Genomic DNA, 13,194 nt, shown 5'->3' on the forward strand with positions numbered 1-13,194 from the left:
AGTAGTCATGTTAAATAAAAAATCTCCGCATGAAAACAAATACCTAAGCTATCAGGCTGTAACAATTTTGGAACCATCAGCCTGACAAGTTAATTTATGTGAAACTGTGGTAAGACGTACACTGGAATGTATTTGAAATGATAGGCGGGACCTGTTACTGTCAGATACACAACATTATGTGACTGGTAAGGGGAAGACTTGGCTTTTGAATTTTGTTGCTTTTTTATTAAGTGATAACAATAGCTTTTGATGAAGGTTTACAGTGCAGACAGCCATACCTTGACCTTGCTAATGCTTTGGACAGAAGGCTGTCAACCAGCCAAGACTAGCACCAGAATAATTACTAGCAAATGGGAATCAAAGTCTAAACCAATTGTATTTGAAGTATTGAATATTGCAACAGAGAACTGGAAGCGTGATCTTTAGAAAAGGGTAAGAACAAATTGCATAGAAAAAGTGGAAATTGTGGGAACAATACATGCAAAATAACGGTTTGGAGAAAGAGGAATGAGTTGGAAAAGCAGAAATTGAGCAATTTATGTAAAGAACACATTTGTTGTATAATGTTTGTAACTGGAACATGTTAATTTGATTTGTTTTCTTTATATAAATGTATGTTTGCCTATGTCTTAAGTGATAGGTGTTTAAAAAAATCAGCACCAGCATCTGCTACAGGTTGCAGTCACTAAACCCTCACATATATGGCACCTGGAAGTGCGCCCTACGTGGGGGAAATAACTCGAGTGTTGATGTATATGGCTGCTATGTAAGGTAACGTCATTGTGTTGACAACATATAAGAGTATGATGTGTACTCCTGTAATTTTGGTGAGTGCTAACATGCAGACTACAACCTCTGTGAAACTCAGCCTGTGCTGTCCTCAAAGCTCAACACAGGTAGGATGCATTTTGTATCCCTGTGTGCTGTTTGTCCCTTACACTTAGATGTGCTCATATTGTTGGCATATGAACAGCATCCCTTACTTCCTGTCACCATAAGTATTGTATCTGCCATGGTAAATGTTCAGCCTGCATGTGACAGCTGTTATGATGTGCCTCATGTTGGCATTGGAGTGCAACCAGCAGGGAATTTGGCTGGCTACTGTTAACCAGGTTGATATTGGCCATATCACAGGCAGTCTGCTAACATGCTTCTCTTTTGAGACTGTTCCACATAAGGGAATATGACAAAGTAAAAGCATTAAGTCATAATCCGTACACAATTCAATTTTATTATTTATTTTATTTTTTATTTATTTGACATTTGTTTACCGGGGTGTTTGACTGGGTCTACAGAACCCATTTTCAGCAGAGGCCCAGGGAGAAAAGCTCCACATACAGTACAATACAAATACAGTAAAATCCAATACAGTACAAATCACATTAGAAATACCATACAAAATAAGTTGAAAGAACAAACTGCTGCAAGATGTTGCAATATATTACTATACATCTAGACAATTCTATACAGTTAAAACACTACAGACAATAATAGTCACTCTCACCATACATGATGTAGACATTGTCCAAAAAAGTAATACGTAGGTAGTGCATTGTGTGACATTGACTGTAATAGTACATGCAAAATAGAATGTTAGTTTCAGTTGGGAAAATAGCAGCCAGAAAGTTAGTGATGCAGATAGATAGCGAGACACAGTTAAGAAGAATAGAAGCAATACAGCCTGAGCAGTAGCTTAAGGGATATGGTATAGGTTCATAGGTAGGTACTAGGCTATTGGCCCTAGGGCCTATACAAGCCTAGCCAAAAAGGTACCCTAGCTTTCGCCACCCAAGAAAATTATTTTCCTGTGCCCCTGGCAAGCAGAACCACAGAAGTGATCCCCGGGGTGAATTTCTTATTACCCATCCAATCATCAAGATTTTTCTTGAAGAGTGCTAATGAGGAGCTCTGTTTGACATAGATAGGTAGTCTGTTTCAGAGTATGGGAAGTCTCTGGGACAGGAATCTATCCCTCCAGCATGTTCTGTTTATTGTGGTGACAAGGTTTAGGTCCCTAGAGCGTGTAGCTCTGAGGGATTGGGATTTCTTTAAGTGGAGCATGTCCAACAGTTCTGGGTTTGACATAGCTTTGGTTGTTAGGCAGAGATCGCCTCTGAGTAGGCGATATGCGACAGAGTAAAGCTGGAGTTTTTTTAGTCGGTCTGCGTAGGGCATCTGTTTGAGGCCAGTAATCCTCTTTGTGAGGTATTTCTGTGGCCTTTCCAGTTGTTGTAGATGTCTTGTGAGGTACATACCAAAAGGGGCATTGTACTCTATAATGGGTCTAATGAGTGATGAGTAGAGGGGAACAATGACCTCTTTTTTTCTGGATGAGAAACCTTTTATGATCAGGTGTGCCACACAGAAGGATTTCCTGACCCCTGTGGCAATGTGATTATCAAAGGAGAGACTACTGTCCACCTGTGTCCCAAGGTCTCTTATCACACTTTCGGTGTTAAGTAGCCTACTGCCTATGTGGTAGTTCATGGGTACAGAGTTTTACAAAAGGGGATGACAATGCACTTTTTGGCATTGAGCTTGAGACCATGGCTTTGACACCAGGCATCTGCCTCAGTGAGGCCCTTTTGTAGGATGTCCACATCATTAGGAGTTTTGATTATGGCTCCTAGTTTGCAGTCATCTGCAAATTTAGTTAGCCAAAGACCTTCTGTGTTAGCCTGTACTTCAGAGAAGTAGATACCAAACAGGAGAGGACCCAGGACTGAACCCTGTAGTACTCCACTTGTCACTGGTCTGAAGTCTGATTTGGAGTCTGCTACTTTCACAGTGTGGGTTCTGTCAGTAAGCCAGTTGGCAACCCATCTTGTGACATAGGGATTTATACCTAGTTTAGTGAGGTTATTCCAGAGTGGGGGATGGTGTCGAACGCCTTGGGGAGATCTAGATAGGCTGTGTGAACCACCTTACCCTCATCTATGGCTTTGGTGACTGCTTCAAAGAAGTCTATCAGGTTTAGGAGACATGATCTGCCTTTTACAAACCCAAACTGTGTGGGGTCCAGAGTTTGGAGATCTCCAATGTCTTTGTTTATGAGTTCCATGATGATACATTCCATGGCCTTGCAGACCAGGCTCATCAGGGTAATGGGGAGGTAGTTCCTGGGGTCTGTTGTGGCCCCCCCTTGTGGAGTGGGATAACCATTGTGGTGCGCCATTCAATGGGCACAAAGCCTGAGGTGAGGCTGTGACTGAACATGGTACTTAGGTGGGGTGCCAGTTTATTCTGTAGTTCGCGTAGAAGGCAGCCTGGGATGTTGTCAGGTCCCATGGATGCTGTGTTCTTGGCTTTGGAGAGTGAGGTTTTTACCTGTATAGCCTTGATTATAGGAACTTTGCATTCTTCCGGTATAAAGATGGGCCCTTTACGGGGTGAGAAGGGGGGTAAAGTTAGCACTGAACCTATCTGCCAGGACATTGGCAATATCAGTTGGTTCTGTATATTTAGTGTCAATGTGCTGTAACTCACAGCAGATCCAAGTGTTGAAATTGAGATTCTTGACATAGCTATAGAATGCTATGTGGCTGTCTTTAGAATCAGTGGTGATTTTGTTTTCATAACTAGCTTTGGATGATTTTATGAGGGATCTCAGCTTCTTACTGAGGCTGACCAGGGAGTTCCTCCAATCATGGGATTTTACTCTTTTTTGCAACAGTTTCTTTCTTCTGTTGTAGAGTTTGTTTATGGCAGAAGACCACCAGATTGGCTTCCTTTTTTTGAAGGATAGCATCTTGGTTCTGTTAGGGATAGCATGATCCATGCTCTTGTGTAAGTGCTTATAAAGTGTATTTGTGTAGGATTCAGCAGTTGTACAGCTGCATGGGTGTTGTGAAGGTTGCCACTTCTGTCTTAAGATGCGTGAAGTTGGCTTTGGAGAAATTCTTTATGGTTGTTTTCCTAATGGGGGTGTAAGAGCGGGATGTGGATGTCTAGGGTGATTAGCTTGTGGTTGGATCTGACCAATGAGGAGCTGAGCTCTGGTGTGGATAGAAACAGAGAAGGAGTTGGAAGAGCCTTAGGATCTTGCAGACTGTGAGGGATTGAAATGTGACAGAAGAGGAAGACCTGAGCATTAGGCAGGTTTTATGCAGGAGCAGAGCCATGTATTTTTGAGATGATTTGTTAAAGAGGCTTTGAAATGGGTTTGGCCAGGCATAGACCTGGTAGCTAGAGGTAGTGAATTCCAAAGTATAGAGACAGAGTATGAATGTAGAGAGTGACCAGGTTTTCTTGTGGGTTTTGAGATAGCTAAGAGATTTTTGTCTTCTGATCGTAGGGATCGATTTTGTGCGTAAGATGTGACTAGACTGGTTAGTGCAGGGCAGGCAGTAGGCTTGAAAATAAGGCTGTGTAAAGTGGAAAGCTAGTTGTTTGGGAAGTTCAAGCCAGTTTAATTCTAGGAGTGGTTTACAGTGGTGTGTGTGTGATATTTAGAGTTTGTGGCAAACTTTGCAACTTTGTTGTAGTGCTGTTCCAACTTGCTTACAGTAGAATTTTGTAAGTTAGTTAAGATAGGGGCACCATAAAGAAGGGAAGGACATAAAAGGGTTTTTGCAAGGGTAGTTTTGGTTGCTGCAGTAAAGAAATGTTTGTTTCTATATAAGAGTCCCTGTTTTTATGAGTTTTCTTTATATTTTGCTGTATATGGGGGGTCAAATGAAAGTTTATTGTCAATGATAACACCTAGAAGTTTGGTTTCCTGCACTGTTTCAATGACAGCATTGACAGATGCAAGGATGTTGAAATGATCAGTGACAGGGGAGGTATTTTTGGGATGAAAGAGTACTAGTTTTGTCTTCTTTGGATTAAGAAAGAGTTGGGCATTTCTTAGCCAGGATTCAACTGCAGTAAAGGACTGTTGAGTTTTTGAAAGTAGTTCTGGGAGTGATTGAGCAGTGCAGATTATGGTGGAATCATCAGCATACTGAATGAGGGTGCAAGGGTGAGAGGCAGTGTGAAGGTTGTTTGTGAAAATGTTGAAGAGTAGGAATCCAAGGATGGAGCCTTGGGGGACTCCAGTAGGGTTGTGGAGGAAGAGCGAGAGTTCATTGGACTATTTCACTGCTTGTTTATGATCCTTGAGGTAGCTCTGAAACCATTTAACTGTGTTAATGTGAGAAGCCTAGGTTAGACAGTGTGTTCAAAAGTAAGGGGTGAGACAGTGTGTCAAAGGCCTTGGAGTGATCAAGGAATACTGAGGCTGTGTAGCATCCTGCATCTCTGGCCTTGTTCACGGTGTCTGTAAAAAATAACAGGGCTGTAGCTGTGCTGTGTCTTGGTCAGAAGCCATGTTGGGGTTTGGTTAAAAGGTTTTGTAATAGATACTGCATTACCCGCTGATGGATGCCTCTCTCGAGAATTTTGGATATGGGTGACAAGATGGATATAGGACAAAAAAATGGATGGATCAAAAGAGTTGCCTCCTTTGTGGATGGGGATGATGTGAGATTGTTTCCATATAACAGGTACTTCTGATTCAGATAAAGACTTATTTATAAGGATACTGATTGGGTAGGTGACTGAGTTAGCAGCCAGTTTGAGGTAGTATGGGGGGAGATTATCAGCTGAGGTAGAGCAGGGTTTTAGTTTTTGTAGCAGTTTCTTAATGGTGTCAGGGGCTATGGGCTGAAATGAGAATGGGGTTTGTATAACATTTTGGTGAGTATGGGGGTTAGTAATGACAGGGTTAGAAGTAGTTGATGGTCTGGGGTTGGTGTCTGAATAGGTTGAAGGGTGGGCGGGGTCCAGCATTAGGGGAGTTAGTTAGTAGGTCTGAAATTGATTTTATGAAGTGCTTGTTAAAGTTTTTGGCTATTTGTGATGGAGGGGTGTCTGGTGATGGAAGGGTGTGCTCTCCATTTCTTCCAGGGTTAAGTAGAGAAGATATGAAGTGCCAAAATTGGGGTTGATTTTATGCTGGAGTTGAAGCTGGGAATAATATGACTTCTTATCTCTGTTGATTAGTTTTGTCATTTTGTTACGTAGTGTTTTTAAATTAACATGACTTTGTTCATTTTTGTTTTGTTTTCAGGTTGACCAGGCTAGGTCCGTGTGCTTCATCAGGTGTTTACACTCCTTAGAGAGCCATGGTGCTTCATCAGGTGTTTACATTCCTTAGAGAGCCGTGGTGCTTCATCAGGTGTTTACATTCCTTAGAGAGTCATGGTGCTGAGTTCTTTTTGATTCTTTTCATATGAATGGAAGCTGGGGTATTAAGCATGTGAAGGAAGGTGTTATTAAAGTATAGTACAGCATCATTAAGGGGTAGTTGTCTAAGGGGTGTCCAGTCTACTTCCTGTAGGAGATTGTTGAATTTATGCTGACAAAAATTAGTTGAGGTCCTAACCGATTTTATAATGTGTACTCTTAGTTGTTGGGAGTTTGTTCTAAGGGAATAAGCTGGTAGATGATTGCTCAGGGAGTTAGACAGTGTACCAGAAGAGGGGTAATTGGCAGGGTGGGATACTAGAACAAAGTCTAAGGTGGCTTGGCAGGTAAGAGCTTTGCTGTATCTTGTTGGAGTATTGATAACCTGGGAAAAAACATACAGATTTATACTATTTGTGGGGGAGTCAGATGATATGGTTTGCCAATCTATATTTACGTTTCCTAATATTATTGTTTCAAAGTTTATTGTTTGGGATGTCCAGGATTAAATATTTTCCAACACTGGTATATTGTTACCTGGTGGGATATATATTACTATTATGCAAATTCTTTTTAATATATTGAGGTTCAAAAAGGAGATTAGTACCTCAGCATTGGAAAGCGTGGGTATATTACTGGTGTTGGGTGTGATGTTGAGTGTAGAGGAATATAGAAGTGCTATCACTCCCCCTTTTTTTAGATCTATCTGTTCTGGTTATTGCAAAGCTTGGAAGTATTATTTACAGGTCTTTTACATTGGGGTGTAACCATGTTTCTGTAAGGGCTAGTATGTCAGGTTTATTTTGATCAATCCAGGCATGCAATGGGGCTATTTTATTACATATACTTCTAAGGTTCAGTGTAAGTACGTTTACATTTTTGAGGTTACTCTTTTGGTTAGGATTAGTAGGTGGGCCAGGGTTAGGATGTATCTCTCCACATTTGAGTAGGTAGGAAATGAGGAAGGAGTACCATGGTAAGTGTTTTTTATCCCTAGGTGAGGGTACTGGTGTCAAGTGTGGTTTTGTAGGAGGTAAGGAGGCCAGTTTGTGGCTTGAATAATATGGGAGGGTATAGGGGAAAAGCTGAGAGGAGATATGTGAGAAGCTGTGTTGTTTGTTGGGGGTGATGGTTGGAGGAGGTTGTTGATGTGTATTGATGTGTGGGGCTAAGCAAGGATATAGCTGTAGCGAGGTTGAGAATTAAGACTAAAGAAGCTAGGCAGGTCAGGAGGAGCATGTCAACTGTGATAGTGGGTTTAACAATAGTAAAAGTGGTATTTATGTGTTAGAATATAATAACAGGTATAAACAGAAATTTTGTTATCTAGTGATGTGTGCAGCTGAAGGTAAGGTTGGAAATATTTTAACTTCAGGGTGGGCTTTGACAATGTGGTTAGGTGCTTTGCCCTGTGGTTTGTGAAAAGGAGGCTGCGGGATATGTGACTGGTCAGTAGTACAATTATGGCGCAATATTAGTTTGCGTATAATAGAAGAGAAGGTGGTAAGCCTGGAGTTAATGTAAGTTTGAGGTGGTGATAGTATTGTATATAAGATGCAAAGAATTATAGTAGGGGAGATGAGAATTCAAGCTGATGGATGTAAGGGGAAGCAGATACGTTTGGTTAAATAAAAGTAGGTACGGTGTCAATGAAATGTGGATGTGGACAAAGTAGAGTTGTATATAACTGGATCAGAGAAATGAGGGGGAGTGAATTGCTTGGGATACGAGTAGAGGTGCACAAGTTAATAAGGATTTCTTGATGGTGGAACTAGACAGGTACAGTACTATTTGTCTATACTCATCCACATTAAGTAACGTTTGGCAAACAAGAGTAGTGCACTATATTTCACAGTTGTGCATTTCACCTTTCTAGCTTTTAAACAGGACAATAAGAAAGCTTACTAGAGATATTTGTAGATATGCAAGTTTGTGATTACTAAGAACAAAAATGGTGGCTTCCACAGTATGGAGGGAGAGAAAGAAAGAATAAGATAACGAGATGTGTTTGCATGCAAATATAGGGTTACTGACATGTAGGTTTACAGATGTTAGAGAGACAGGGAGCACGCCTATCTGTTAGATCCCATCTTTGCTATACAATATACAGTCTGTACCTACTATTTAAGCACTTAGAAAAAGGCAGCCAGCTAGAGTGTGTAGCATATATGAAAAAAGCAGCAGCAGCCTTAGTCAATGACAAAACTCTTTACTTAGGGTCATAGATTAGTACTAGGCTAACTGCCCTTGAGAACCATTTTAAGCCTAGCCAATTATCCCCTGTGAGATTCAAACCCTGTACCTTGTGTTTGTAAGGCAAACACCTTAACCATTAGGCCATTGTCTTGATAGCATTTACAGCAACTTTCTCAAAGGCACTCATAACCAGTTTAGGTGCTAAAGTTGTCATAACGAGCACACAAATTGCATATACAGTCCTAAAAAGTGTTGTAACACACCTCAGACTTCGATGGTAGGATACCATAAAGGACAGGAATTACCTTACTAACACCCTTTACATCAAGCTTACAGTGGATAGTGTATATATGTTTACACACTGCAGTGCTAACTGGAAAGATTCCATCTACTAGTATATACTGTGACGCACACAGCATTTGTAAATTACTCTCCGTAGTGACAACTACACAATTTCCAGCTGGACAGGCATCCCTGGTGTGTTCCACAATATGTACACAATTTTTAAGTGGAAAGTTAGCAGCAGTTAACTCAGCCAACGTTTGTATGTCTCCAATTATGGTTTTCCTTTTTATTTGCTTTACTCTACTCACTGCTTGCTTTAGAGCTAATGTGTTAGGTAATGCGTTAGCAACACAGGTTGGTGTCTCTGATAAAATCTCTGAGACAACCTTACAGGGATCTTCAATGGATACCTCAGCCCTTCTCTTTAGTATATCTCATACTTCATAGACAGCTGTTTTTACACTATCAGGACCATGGAAATGAGCTGTGCTTTTCACTGGTTTATAGCTGTCCCCAGTTAGAGTTGTGATGCACCTTCCTCTACACTTATCCTTTAATTTTCTGTGGCAACACCAATAAGTTCTGTCATTCACAGTTCGCTCATGCATGTATTGATATCCTTCCATGCATAACATATCCTTCCCCTTCTGACTACGGACAGTACTGTAAATATTACCAAGCTGTCCTTGCACAAATGCTGGTTCCTGCTGGGTGTCACAACTTGCACTACAAGGAAAGGCATAATTTATATGGTCACAGTGTCAACATTTCTGTGCTATGTCAGTTATATTGGTCCATAACGTATTACATCGCCTTACCTTGACATTGTAAGCCCTATGTACCGTGCTGGAGTGTTGCTCTACGGTACTCTGCAAATAGAAACTCTCACGGATTAACAATTGCCTACAATATCCAGTAACTGTGTTGTTCATGCAAACATAAAATCAGGTATTACAATAGAAGCCTTCAGTAGGAGCGACAGAAATATATATATTCATAACATAAACATATGCAGTGCAGATTAGCAGGGAGGAAACAAAGTAACAAACACTTAGCCAGATGGCAACAGACTTACTTGATGTAACTGTAGTACAAACAGCACAAAATAAAAATTGTTTTACAGTAGGATTCAGTGAAACTAACAGCCAGTAGACACTTGTTTATATAATTGCTACACTTTAACAGCAGAAATACAACATTTAGCTGCTATTACTGAAACCTAGAGTAAAAGGTCAGTAGAAACATGCTGATATATTTACTACACATTAACAGCAAAAGACACAACACTTAGCCAGAGTTAAACACAGTGAAATCTTAGTTGTATTTTTCCAGTACGAGGTTTAACCAAAATGAAATAAACCATAACTGTTAAGATAATATAAGAATCCAGTGTACCTTCTTGTAGACTGAAGTAGCTGGATGGACTCAGAGTTTGGAGCCACAAAGGCAAAAAAATAGTGGGAGACCCAGCTGAGAAGCAGAGAGGGCCAGTCAGTTCCTTCAGTGGAAAGCAGTTACCGCCCCCCCCGCAGATGGTTTACCATCATATGCAATCAGTGAGGTAGAATGCTCCTAAATACAAAGACAAAGTGACTGACCTCTAAAAACTTGACTTGAGTCACAGCATCTAATTTTATAGTTATGGGCTTTTCAATGTCTTTTCCAGGGATCTATTACACAGATAAGAGTAAAATATGCTGAATTGTTAATGTAGCTTCACCTTCAGCAGTAAAAGGCCTATGAATAAGTGGGGGTGGGGATATCTTTCCAGCAGATTCAACACTACAAACAGAACACACCTAGTGCATAACTTAACAAATTAAATTATTAGTCTGAGTCTATGAATTTGTCTTACATACATTTAACTCGGTGTATTTATTCCTTGTGAAATTTTGCAACTGCAAGTGAACTTCAGCTGTGCAAGTTCTTTAGGTAGTGGGTTGTTTCAATTTAACTCAGTGTATTTTTTCCTTGTGAAAGTTTGCAATTGCAAGTGAACTTAAGCTGTGCAAGTTCTTTAGGTAGTGGGTTGTTTCAGTTTAACTCAGTGTATTTTTTTCCTTTTGAAATTTTGCAACTGCAAGTGAACTTCAGCTGTGCAAGTTCTTTAAGTAGTGGGTTGTTTCACTTATTGTAGAGTGAAGCAGCTGGTAGACTCTTGAGTTTGGAGCCACAAAGGCAAAAAAATAGTGGGAGACCCAGCTGAGAAGCAGGGAGGGCCAGTCAGTTCCTTCAGTGGAAAGCAGTTACTCCCCCCAACTCTGTAGATGGTTTACTACCATAAACAATTAGTGAGGTAGAATGTTCCTGAATACAAAGACAATGACAATTCATAAGACAATGGCTGAGCAAAAGGATGTAATGGGTCGGGGGGAGTTTACCTGTCTATCCTGAAAGGGGTTACCAGTGGTGTTCTGCAGAGTTCTGTACTGGGGATCTGCTTTTTAGACTAGATTTTAAAGATGTAAAAGTGGGAAATGTCCAGTGGATAAAAAGAATAACACTTAGTGAAAGATGTTTAAGTTCTCTAGGGTCATCTACAAAACATACACACCAGATGTAATTGTATTGACCTTAACATTAATGTCCTTAAATGTAGCATTGTGATCCTGGGAAAAAGTGAGTATGTTATGACTGCAAAATAAATGGTCAAATTACAAAATGACAGCATTATTAAAAGCTAGGAACAATAATAGACAGCAATTTAAACTCTGACCAGTGTGCATATGCCAAAGTCAGGATCACATATTATGCAGACCACTGAATTCTAAAAGGTATGATAATCACTCCAGGGAGATCTCTGGACAAATTTATACCTCAATGAACTCGCCCATTATTAAATACAGTGCTGTATTCTGTAACCTTTTAATACGCCAACTGAAAAATACAAAGATTCCTTACTAGAAATAAAATACTTGGTTGGAAAACCTGAACTAATTTGTTTTTTATTTATTTCATTTGTTGAAAGAGTTAGTCACACTAGGCCGTTGTCCACTTTATAGGGGAGGCCAGAGATGGTAGTCATTCTGTCTACAAGAAATTTGGTCAGGGCGCTGGCACAAGTGTGTAGTGAATAGCCTTTATTAAAAATCATTACATGATGACTACCTTGGAGTTGTTTTTAGCACAGACAGAAGCATTTTATATTGTATTTCAGGCTGCAAAACAACCATGGAATAATTTGCAGATATCTAGTCTGTTCTGCAATCAACTGGCTGTGATGTTCCATTAACCATGAACTGCAATGCAGCAAAGCTCATCAGTACACAGAGCACATGGTTATGAGCATCATTTTATTTTGTTGATTGAATGTTTTCATTTAGGCATTTTTAATATTTTACAGGGAACTTGTTCAACTACATTTTCTTGAAAAGACCCTAATTAAAAGACCCCAATGTTTTTTTAACTGCATCTGATTTTTTTAATAGAAAACCATGTGTTGGCATTTTGTATTAGCATCTGGTGTCATGGATCTCCTGGGATTTGAACCTCAGAATTACATGCCTTACTTAAGATATACAGAAATGCTTATATGGATTAACTAAATAAACCCTTTTTGTTAATAATTTGTTAACTATGAGAGCTGATCTTTGTCCATATTTGTTTCAGCCACAGTTTGGGTGACAAGGGCAACGGCTTTATACTTGAATTGTTTTGATTAGACAGTCAGCAGGTTATTCGGGGGGGGGGCACACAGACAAGAGGAGAGCATACAAACTCCTTAATGTCAGTTAATTCTCATTTTGGGGTATACTAAAGTTTTAGAGGGTTATGTTTCTGCTGTCTAATGTAGAAAGTCAGTATCAAGCATTTCATAGTCATTCTGGTTTCCATTGTATCCTGCAAGTTTTCTGCATGAAAATTATACAGCTTTCATTCCATCTTACATTTCTAATTTTTTTCTTGGAGAAATTGCATCTACTGTTGTCATGAAAAATTACAGTGGTCTGTAAAAGCATTAATATTTAGTGGCATAGTAGATTTTTATTTAAATAAATAAATGTTATAAAGAGGGCTTTTAATACAGTGTAGACTGTTAGAAATGCAAATTCTGACTCGCCATCTGAACTCCAATTGTATAAAGTATATTTCTGTAGAGTAACTGAGTGAGCCATTTAACTAGCCCAAATCTTGTGGGCTATTCCTGCAAACTGTAACTTGTATCAGGTATGCCACGTGCAGTTATAATTTAACATGCATGCAATTCTTGTGCATTTTTCTGTATTCATTTATCTTTAAAGATGATCACTTGTTAACTGATACAATGTAGGCATATACTGAGTACCACTACCGCTTATGAGGTGACGGCATACATCTCAACTTCTTAGTACAAGAAATCTGAACAAAGCCTAAAATAAAGGGGGGCAAAGGCTCAAAAATAGGAACATATTTTAAATATTGCTCTTATAAACTTAGAAAGTTGGTAGAATAACAGGATTTGTGTTAGTATGCATTTTATAAAGGATGTAAAGTCTGAAACTGAAATAATATGTCATTATTTGACTTCAGTATCAGTGATTTTGTCAGAAAATCACAAATTTTATGATG

Source organism: Protopterus annectens, chromosome 6.part0 (assembly GCF_019279795.1).
Source record: "Protopterus annectens isolate FY-2018-M chromosome 6.part0, PAN1.0, whole genome shotgun sequence".
Lineage (NCBI taxonomy): Eukaryota > Metazoa > Chordata > Ceratodontiformes > Protopteridae > Protopterus > Protopterus annectens.